Raw genomic sequence first — 11,602 nt, forward strand, 5'->3', positions numbered from 1 at the left:
CTCTCCGATCTTCTCACTGGAGATCCCGGGAATCAATTAATACAAACTGTTCGTAAAAAATCGTGCAGACATAATTTGTTTTTTATATCTTCAACAGTAAGGCAATCTCGTTTTGCGTGAAAAATATAAAAAAGAAAAAAATGTGGCCACATGATTTTTTACGAACGTTTGGTATTAATTGATCCGTGAGATCCCGAGAGAGAATCTAATTCCAATGGGAGGGAGGTCCGCATGATCGGAATGGTTCAAATCTAGAGAGGATATATTCCTATAGTGGTGTATATGTAAATTTTTTAATTTACGTATATTTTTATTTTATTATTATAATGTATTTTCGTCACTGTAACAATATATCCGTAAATTCATGACAGTAGAATCATTCATGAGGAGGAGGACGAATGCGAAAGGCTGCGTTTGGTTCCGTGGAAGGGAATACATCCCACTCACACGAAATGACGGAATGGTTCATTTGTTTTATCAAATAATATTTATTTTCTGTAGGTTTACGTTTGTCAAGTTACGTGTCTTTGATGAGGTGAGCTGGAATATCGTTGGTGATTAAAATATTGTAAAGTTGTATTTGGACACCTAATTAAATGTTTGCCAAATCCTGCCCAACCACAACATTAACTCATCATGATCAACACTTGGTATTAGGAGAGAAGGTTTCAATATCTATGTTCCTTTTAGGAAATTTACTCTTACACTCTTGATTTTAATGTAAATATATTATTTTGTGTGTGCGTATATATATATAAAAGAAAATATATTTATTAAATTTAATGTGGAGTACACCGTAGTATATAAGAAATTTCATAAGGTACTCCTTAAATTGGGATCAATTGTACAAATCTAACTAAAAAATTACAATAGTATTTGAACTATTTGTTCACAAAAATGGAATCTTGACTTTGAAGCATCGATTCTTCCGATTAATGTCAAATCACACTATGAGAGCTAAAGAAACGAGATTTGCCAGAAACTGGGTCGGTGCGACTTGGAAATGGTTGGAATATTGATGCAGATTAGAAAACAAAGGTTGTTGCGGCGACTCGGCTAGTGGAAGAAGCGAAAACAAAATTAAAAGCTCTAAATCCAAAACCACATCATTTTGGTTGTTTTGATTTGGTACAACCACTTAAGAGCACTTACAATGTAGGAAGGCCCTCATGGCAATTGGCAATTGAATCCTCCCCACTGAATAGGAACAACTTGTAATGAACGGTAATTGTCTTTTGTATCTCCACCTCTAAACTGAATAGCCATGGCAATAGGTAATAAAATATTAATATTTTTTTATGTTCTAAAATAGTAAAAAATAATTCTATTTTTAATTTCAGATAAAAATTTTAACCGATTTCGTCACGTCCATTGTCATTATCCGAAAGTACATTTAAAGTTTAAGTTGGGGGTGTAGAGTAAAGTTATATGGGTTTAAATAAAATTTCCACATATGCATTGCATGTGCCTGACGAGAACGCGTCATCAAATACTTCCACATTTGCCCAAAGACCTTATGCGACCACTTCTCTAGTTCTACATGCTCAAGGGAGAGTGTTGCAGTCAATATTATTATAGAAATGTGATTGCGTGAACTAGATGTAGGAATCCTATAGGATCTAGAAGATTTTTTTCTTGTATGATTTGTATTATCTGGAGGGCAAGAAAAGTCCATCGTGATTAGTATAAATAAAAGCAAGACCAAAGGGAAATCAATCAAGTTAAACAACTGAACCCATTCTCTCATCTCTTTACACCGTCCCTTTCTTTTCCTTCTCCCAAGTACATATTATTTACTACAACAACACGGAATTTAAATTTCTCATTTTTCTCACAAAAATACAACTTAAGGCCTTACACACTAGACCAAAAAACGAAGTGTGATACTAATATAAGAATCAAACTTCTACAATTGGTCGAAAAATCTGAGTATTATGAAAGTGATTCTTATTTTGGAGTTCAATATATTGACGTATGAGTGTGATATTTATACAATAAATAATAAGAGAGATAAAGAAAATAGGTAGTCAATCATAAAAAAATTAAATAAAAAAGTAGATAGGTCCTCATTTAATATATAAAACTTCGTATCAAACTCACATCAATGTAACAATAGTGTAACACAAATCAATCTCACAATACCTAATTTTCATATATAAATATCACACTCACTATAAAAGACCTAATAGGCAAAAATACAACTTAGATTAGTGCACTCAATTAAATTCCCCATTTTCCCATAAAAGTACAATTTAAAAAGAAGAAACGTTTCCTCGGGGCACTGCATGCTCAACATTTTGGAGGAGGATTTTCTCCTTTCCTAATTTCTCTCTTATTTCTTCTTTTCTCTTCCTATTTGAATGGTTACGGTTTAACTACGTCAACATCTTATATTAATTTTTTTTATAAAAACAATAAGACAAAAAACAGTATATAAGAGGAAGAAAGGGAAGATGATGAGAATAGCAGGGAAGATAATTTTACTTCACTACTACAAAAGTACCCATTAATGTCGGTTTAAAAACCGACAAGAAACGTCTAATACCGTCGGAAATTAAGCAAAATCCGACGGAAAATGTATGCAGTGACGGATATAATAAGCGACAGCATTGCCTGCGTCAGGAAATGAAAAATCCGACAGAAAATACTGTAAAACCGACAGAAATTGTGTCGGATATAACCGCAAGATAATATATTAATAAAGAATAAATTAGAGCATTTTCTGTCGGCTAAAACTGACAGAAGTTCTGTCGGATATAACCGACAGAAAATTTATGAATAAGAATAAATAAAAGCATTCTTGTCGGATAAATCCGACATAAAATATAATAATAATAAAAAATATATAAACAACTTTCTGAATTATTTCTTTCCCTTTCAAGTTGAGCCAGAAAGGGGATAGAGACAGTTCCTTCCTTCCTTCCCGCACAACGTGATTATCAACTTACCATTTCCCCTTCCAATTCATTTCCACATTCTGTAAATATCCACCCACGCACACACAAAAAGGATGATACAACAGGGACATCAACTTTGAGCTCGGAGCCCTCATCCGCCTAAACAAACACCAAATTCAGAATCTTCCCACTCTCCTGGTCCCTGTAATCTACACAATTAAACACCCCAAAATTCAAATCACTCATAAATTTTCAATCTATATATATATTATAAATGGACGAAGAAAATGAGAAATTGCCTTCATGGGTATGACATTTCCGGATTCGAGCAAATCCGACGACCCAGACACGACTCGGATCTGGAGGGGGAACCGAGTGGAGCAGAAAAATGGGAGTTCTACCGACTTGAGAAAGCCCTAATCGTACCTGATAATTGGAAAATTGGCACGAAATTAGTAAGGAGGAGGCGAAGATCTGAAAGATTTGGCGAAATGGAAACCCTAAAAAATCGTAAGGGAGAGCGCAATCGAACCAGAGCTCGGCCTTGCGTTGTCGTCTTCGCTCTCGTCCTTTATGAAGTCGAAGAAGCGCGGAGCTGAGAACTCGCATGTATCATCGACAATCATCCCCGTCGCCGTCGGAGCCAGCGCGTTGGGATCTTGGTCGGTCATTTCCTTGTTTTTTTTCACCTTGTTTTTCTGATCTGGAACCTTCATGCTTCTCGGATCTATGACATGCAGTGGTTATCTTCACCATATCTCTCGGATGTTTCACGGATCCGAATCTCCTGCACAAAAGAGAAGCATGCATGGGCAATTTCTTCTTTTTGTTCTTGTGATTTACGTTTCCACAATAAAATCAAAGAAGAAAAGGGGAGAACCTTTACCTCTGAGAGAATGGAATCAGAAATCGCCAGTGCAAACCTCAGCTTTGAGGAAATCGCCATGCCAGGGGTGAGAAATGAGGATGATGATAGAGGAGGTCTGGGGCAATGCTAAATGGCGCTAGGCTTGGATTTGGATTTTCATTAAAGGAGGTCTGAGTATGTGTTTTTGGGGATTTCAGAGGAGGAATTGGAAAAATCTGGAAGAATAATGAAGAAGTGAATAGAGAATAATGAATACACGAAAGAGAGAGCGTCTGAGTGGGGGCAAAAAAAGGGTCAAAAATGGGGGCAAAATTCCCCAAAAATTCTCTCCCAAAATTTTAAATTCCCTCTCCCAAAATTTTAAATTCCCCCCCCCCCCCCAAAATACTGTCGGTTATAACCGCCAGAACACTAAAATGATAAACGTCAGAAAATAAAATAATAAAATAATCAATTTCTGTCGGTTATAACCGCCACCATTTACTTAAAAACCGCCAGCATATGTAAAAAAATATTTAATAAAAGAATTCAAAAATACTGTCGGTTATAACTGACAGTATTTTTTGATATCCGCCAGTATTTTATGTCGGATATAACCGACAGTATTTTTCTAATATCCGCCACTAATTAAATAATGTGTCGAATATAATTTATCCGACATGATTTTCTAATATCCGTCACCATCTTCCGCCACCTAAAGCTTATATTGTAGTAGTGCTTCAAACATTTTTGGATTCATCTTAATGGAAGAACTCTACTCGAGGCAGTGGAATGGACTTGCATGGTTTACACCTAATCCCAATAAATTTTGGTAGATTTTTCGGTAACAACAATTTTGGTAGTTCATTTCTTACTCATTAAAAAATGATTCTCTTTTAATTTTCTATCACCTCGTATTTTTAACATAATATTTTAAAATGTTAGCATAAAAATTAATGTAAATTGTGAGGTGACAAAAGTCCTACTTTGAAAAGTATCGTTAGCATTTTTTTCCTCTATAAATATAGAATCCATCCGCTACTGTTTCATCATCCAATAGTTTTCAATTCTGTCGCAAAACTTGTTGAGTCAATCTTAATGGGGTTCCTCCTCTCCAGAATCTTTGTTTTTCTCACTGTCAGTGAGCTCTGTAATTTTAGTTTTGGACATGATTTTAGTTTTTCTCACTGTCTCTATATATCTCTTACTAATGAGAGCGCAAATGTTGCATGCAGCTCGCAATGGTGGGAAGCCATGTGCTGCCTTACCTGTACCACCACCTCAACTTTACTGGAACTCCGTCCTTCCAAACACACCAATGCCGAAATCTCTCAGCCAACTCGTCAAGCCCGGTTAGTGCACATATTTGCCGTTTGCACGAATTTTCATTTTCGCTCTTGCAACGTTTTTAATTTTGTTGCAACTTCGTCATGTTAGTTCAATTTTGTTCAACTTTAGCATGTAAAGCAAATTGGTATGAAATCCATTCTTTTTCGCGCACACCTTTTCGTTTGAAAATTTCATTTCATTTTTTTCTTCTGGTTTTTCGTAAAAATAACTTAGGGTAAAGTTCGAAAAATGTTTGACTCCCTGCTGAGTGCTGGCTGCTGCATATCTAACTTGTTTTTTATTTATGATGGCAAAATTTCCGCAGACTTCATTAGTCTTGGCAAAGGGGGAGTTATCCTTCACAACCAAGTTCAAAGGGAAGAGAATTGGGTTTATTAAAAAGATGCAGATGAGAACGCTCTTAAATACTCAAAATGTGCAGATGAGAACGCTCCGTTTAGATACTTAAATGGTGCAGATGGGAACCCTCCATTTAAATACTCAAAGGATGGCTCTGAAAATGTAACCCGAGCAATTTTCGTCTCGGAGAAGGACCTTCATCTTGGCACGACAATGAATTAACTCTTAGCAGGAAATTCTTCAATTACCATACCTTTCCTGTCCCGCAACACTGTAGAGTTAATCCCCTTCAGCTCAAGCAAACTGCCAAAAATTCTCAACAAGTTCTCAGTGAAACCGGAGTCTGAGGCAGCGGATATGATTAACAATACTATTCAAGACTGAACTTCAAGGCGCGAGAAATGAAGCAAAACATGTTAGTGTGTAAATTGTGATCTGATGTGGTAGTTGTATTTCTAGCTTATATTGCTAGGATGATTAGCTAAATTGGTTGTATGCTTTCTTATCTAAGTCTCATAGTTCTTAAGTAAGTGAGTGTATATGTGTCTTCATCTCATAGGGTGTAAGATGGATGGCTAGGATTACTTGGATGTAATTTTGAATACTGCCAAAAGTTTGGAAGTGTAACTGTTAAGTGTAGAGAGATGTTCCTCTCTCACTAAGTGAGCAATCAAACAGTGCGTGTGAAAAGAATTGCAGTGTCATATTCTCTGCTCTCATTCTTTCTATCTCTCTCTCTCACTCTAGTCATTGCAGCATATCCTCCATTGTTGTACTACATTTTCTTATTATTCTAACATGGCCTCAGAGCCTTGTTGGGTCTGAATCTCTGGGCGTCGATTCTGTGAGAGATAGTGAGCAAGTGTTTGCAACACATCGTTGCAAAGAAAATAGTAGAGAGAGGTGTGATCTAAGTCTAACATGGCTGGATCTGGTGGAGGGGAGCTTCGAGCTCCGGTGTTCAACGGAGAAAATTTCGATTTCTGGCAGATTCGAATGAAAACAATCTTCCGATCTCACGAGTTATGGAATATTGTTGAAAAAGGTTTTACCACTTCAGCGAAAGGGGAAGGAGAACTCACTGAGGTGGAAACGAAGTTGCGGAGTGAAAATCTGGTCAAGGATGCAAGGGCTCTTGGAATCATTCAAGGAGCCGTATCGGATCAAATTTTTCCATGCATTGCAACCTTGGAAACTGCGAAAGAAGCTTGGGATATTCTGAAGCAAGAGTATGTAGGGGACAAACAGGTACGATCTATGAAATTACAAGGTCTGCGTCGTGATTTTGAATATACCCGTATGAGTGAAAGTGAATCTCTAGCTGCATATTTAGCTAGGTTGTTTGATCTGATAAATCAGATGCGAAGCTATGGAGAAGATCTTAGTAATCAGAGAATCAGTTTACCCAAAACATATGATAGCATTGCTTCTGTTATAGAAAATACTAAAGATATTGATGTAATTGATGCACAAGATGTGGTTGCCATATTGAAAGGGTTTGAACTAAGATTAATCAGACATGAAAAGAGTAGCACAGAACGTGCATTTGCTAGCTTAGATATCTCATCTAAGAATAGTAAATTTGGTAATCAACATACCAATACTGGTGGATCAAAATATCAGAAGAACTTCAAGTTCAAAGGGAAGCAGTGGACTAACAGGTTTACTCCAAGTGTAAGAAATGAAGCTAACAACACTGGAGGGGCATGCAAATACTGTGATAAACTTCACTATGGTGAATGTTGGCTAAAAGGGAAGATTAAATGTCACAAGTGTGGAAAACCTGGTCATATTGCTAGGATCTGCAATCAAAACAAAAATGCTCAGCAAGGGAATTTTGCAGACAAAGTGGGAGAGCAAAGGAATTTTACAAACAAGGTGCGAGAACCTGGAAATCTCTTCATGGTCAAGCAATCAACTGAAGTGAAAGCTGTGAGTGATGCCTGGTATATTGACAGTGCGTGCAGTAATCACATGACTTCCAGAGAGGAGTTACTTGTGGAAATTGATAGAAGTATTAAGGCAAAAGTGCAAGTTGGCACAAGGGTTCTTGTTGATGTGAAAGGCAAAGGAACCTTGGTCATTGACACGGATAAAGGAAAAAGGTACATAAGAGAAGTTATGTTGGTACCTGGAATTGCAGAAAACCTTCTCAGTGTTGGGCAGATGACTGAACATGGGTATTTTCTGTTATTTGATGATTATAAGGTGGATATTTTTGATGATAGAACTCTGACAAATTTAGTGGTTAGTGTGAAACAAAAGGGGAACAGATGCTTTCCACTTGTGTTCAAGTCAAACGATCATTTGGTACTGAAAACCAATGTGCATCAGAGTAGTACAATGTGGCATAAACGGTTTGGCCACCTGAATTTTAGAAGTTTGCAACAATTGCAGGAGCATGATATGGTTCTTGGGTTACCTGAAATGCATGACAGTGAAGGTGTATGTCAGGGATGTGCATTTGGTAAGAATCATAGAGTGTCCTTACCAAGGGAGTCAATCTGGAGAGCAAGAATGCCATTGGAACTTATACACTCAGATGTGTGTAGCCCTATGCAAACACCAACCATGAGTGGAAATCGATACTTTGTTACATTCATTGATGACTATTCAAGGATGTGCTGGATATATCTCTTGAGACACAAGTCAGATGTCTTTCATGTATTCAAGAAATTCAAAGCTATGGTGGAACTTCAAAGTGGTTTTTCAGTGAAGAAATTGAGAACAGATAGAGGAGGAGAATTTACCTCAAATGAATTTGAACAGTTTTGTGAAGCTTTGGGTTTGGAGAGGCAGCTTACTGTTGCATACTCTCCACAACAAAATGGAGTTGCAGAGAGAAAAAATAAAACTATAGTGGAGATGGCAAAGTGTATGCTTCATGAGAAAGGTCTTCCTTATAGTCTTTGGGGTGAAGTTGTAGTTACATCTGTCTACTTGCTAAATAGATGTCCTACAAAAGCATTGGAAAATGTGACACCTTTTGAGAAATTCAGTGGAAGAAAACCTGGAATTCAACACTTGAGAGTGTTTGGCTCATTAGGTTATTCCCTTATTCTTGGAAGCTTGAGACAAAAGCTGGATGAAACAAGTGTCATTGGTATTTTTATTAGATATGGCACTTGTGAAAAGGGGTACATATTGCTTAATCCTGAAAATCAGAAAGTAATCATTTCAAGAGATGTTATTTTTGATGAGAATGGTACATGGGATTGGGATAGACAGAAGATCAAAGAAGTGTACATTCCAATTGCTGCAAGTGAATCTTCAGAGATGAAAGAAGCTGATGAGGATTCAGATTCCATGGAATAAGCTGTTGCTGAAGGTTCTCAGACTCAACTTACAGATTCTTCACTCATTGAATCTGGAAGTGCTAGTGACTCAATTTCTGCATCTCAGATTGATCATACTCCTTTGAGATATAGAAGTTTGAGTGAAATCTATGAAAGATGTCATGTGTGTATTGTTGAACCAGAATCCTATTATGAAGCTGCACAGGATGAAGCATGGAAGAAAGCTATGAAAGATGAAATCAGCATGATTGAGAAAAATAAGACTTGGGAATTAGTGAAAAGACCATCTGATAAACTTGTGATTGGTGTGAAATGGGTGTACAAAACTAAATTGAATTTGGATGGATCAGTTCAAAAGAACAAGGCTAGGCTTGTTGCAAAAGGCTATGCACAAAAGCCCGGAATTGATTATAATGAAACCTTTGCACCTGTGGCAAGGTTGGATACAATCAGAACATTAATTGCCCTGGCAGCAAAGAACAAATGGAAGTTGTTTCAATTGGATGTAAAATCGGCATTCTTGAATGGTGTACTAGAAGAAGAAGTGTATGTTGATCAGCCGGATGGATTTATTGTACAAGGGGAAGAAGATAAGGTCTACATGTTACATAAAGCACTGTATGGTCTGAAACAGGCACCAAGGGCCTGGTATGGTGAAATAGACTCATATCTTACACTCTGTGGGTTTAAGAAAAGCACTAGTGAAACAACTCTGTATACCAAGTGAAGGAAAAGTTCAGAAATGATTATAGTGTCTATCTATGTTGATGACATAATATACACTGGAAGTTGTCAGGAATTGATGGATGACTTTAAATCTGATATGATGCTCAAATATGAAATGACTGATCTTGGACTCTTACATCAATTTCTTGGTATGGGAGTAATGCAAACTGAGGAGTATATTTTCATTCATCAGAGAAAATATGCTTATTCTCTACTGAAGAAATTTGGGCTTCAAGACTGTAAGTCAGTGAGTACTCCATTGGTTCCAAGTGATAAATTGAGAAAAGAGGATGGAAGTGGGACTGCGGATGAAGCTCAATATAGACAAATTGTAGGCAGTTTGCTGTATCTCACAGCAACTAGACATGATATAATGTATGCTGCATGTCTGCTATCACGGTTTATGCACTGTCCAACCAACAAGCACCTTGGGACAGCAAAGAGAGTACTAAGATATGTTCAAAGGACTCTTGATTTTGGCTTGGAATACAAGAAAGGCAAAGGAGCAATCTTAATGGGATTTTGTGACAGTGACAAGATGATATGAAAAGTACATCGGGGTATGCATTTACCTTTGGCAGTGGAGTTTTCTCTTGGTCTTCAGTCAAGCAACAATGTGTTGCATTATCAACAACTGAAGTAGAGTACATTAGTGCATCTGAAGCAACTGCACAGGCTACATGGCTGAGATTTGTTTTGGAGGACTTTGGTGAAATGCAAACAGTTGCAACACCAATGAATTGTGATAATACTTCAGCCATAGCTATCACTAAAAACCCTATTTTTCATCAGAAGACCAAGCACATCAACAGGAGATACCATTTCATAAAGGAAGCATTGCAGCAAGGAGTAATTGAGCTGTTGCATTGTCCTACGAAAGAGCAAATTGCTGATATCTTTACAAAGGCATTGGCAAGAGAACAATTCAGTTATTTGAGGGAACTTCTTGGAGTTAAATCAGTTCACAATTTAAAGGGGGCTGTTAGTGTGTAAATTGTGATCTGATGTGGTAGTTGTATTTCTAGCTTATATTGCTAGGATGATTAGCTAAATTGGTTGTATGCTTTCTTATCTAAGTCTCATAGTTCTTAAGTAAGTGAGTGTACATGTGTCTTCATCTCATAGGGTGTAAGATGGATGGCTAGGATTACTTGGATGTAATTTTGAATACTGCCAAAAGTTTGGAAGTGTAACTGTTAAGTGTAGAGAGATGTTCATCTCTCACTAAGTGAGCAATCAAACAGTGCGTGTGAAAAGAATTGCAGTGTCATATTCTCTGCTCTCATTCTTTCTATCTCTCTCTCACTCTAGTCATTGCAGCATATCCTCCATTGTTGTACTACATTTTCTTATTATTCTAACAAAACAGTGTGCCGCCTCGTTAGAGTCGATGATTGACTTTGCCACCTCCACGTTAGGAAAAAATGCTCTAGCACTCGCAACGGAGGTGGACAAAAAGGGAGCTGGCTTGAAACAGAAGTACACTATAACAACTCCTCGAGTGAAAGAGCTATCCGTATGCCGTCTTCTATTGCCATGCAATTGAAAAAACAAGGACATATATGGTGCCTCTGCAAGGAACTGATGGGACGAGAGCTAAAGCAGTAGCAGCCTGCCATGAAAACACATCTGAAAGGAACCCTTTATGCCTTCAAAGAGCTCAAAGTTGAGCCAGGAACCGTTCCCATCTGCCATTTTCTTAAAGTCGAGGATGTCATTTGGGTTCCAAACCAAAAACCTACTTGAGTTGAATTCGTCGACGGTTCTTGTACCTGATCCATCACTCAGCCCGTAAAAGCTATTGGGCTTTTGTATGTCCTCCAGTAATAAAAGAAAAGTAAATGAAAACTAATGAAAAGGGCTTGAAAACTTTACGTTTTAATGATAAAGACAAAATAAAGGGTAAAGTGAATAGTACCAGGATTGACTTTTTAGTGTAAAAATGTGGTTTTTCGTTAAAGTGAACAGTACCGGGTGCTTTTCGTTAAAGTTCCCAAGTAATTCAATAAGATGGTCAGTTAGTTGTTTATGTTTGAGACTACTTACTATCGTAACGCGCGCGCGCACACGCCCTTATTCATTAGGAACGCAAAATTCCTCTTATAAAGACACCAAAGGAAACAGTAGTAGAGTTGAAATAAATCAAT

At 37.3% G+C, this 11,602-nt stretch overlaps 1 long non-coding RNA gene and 1 pseudogene across 1 annotated transcript; one reads left to right on the top strand and one right to left on the bottom strand.

The window, feature by feature from the left end:
- Nucleotides 1–2,831: 2,831 nt before the first annotated feature.
- On the bottom strand, nt 2,832–4,051 carry LOC103431701 (uncharacterized). Its single transcript, XR_001789575.3, has 4 exons — nt 3,784–4,051; nt 3,430–3,684; nt 3,197–3,323; nt 2,832–3,106 (listed from the first exon to the last, which is right to left on the bottom strand). It is a non-coding gene; the product is annotated as an uncharacterized lncRNA (long non-coding RNA).
- A 791-nt stretch (nt 4,052–4,842) lies between these two features.
- On the top strand, nt 4,843–11,201 carry LOC103410940 (BURP domain protein RD22-like; annotated as a pseudogene).
- Nucleotides 11,202–11,602: the final 401 nt, after the last annotated feature.

This window comes from Malus domestica, chromosome 15 (genome assembly GCF_042453785.1).
Source record: "Malus domestica chromosome 15, GDT2T_hap1".
Classification (NCBI taxonomy): domain Eukaryota; kingdom Viridiplantae; phylum Streptophyta; class Magnoliopsida; order Rosales; family Rosaceae; genus Malus; species Malus domestica.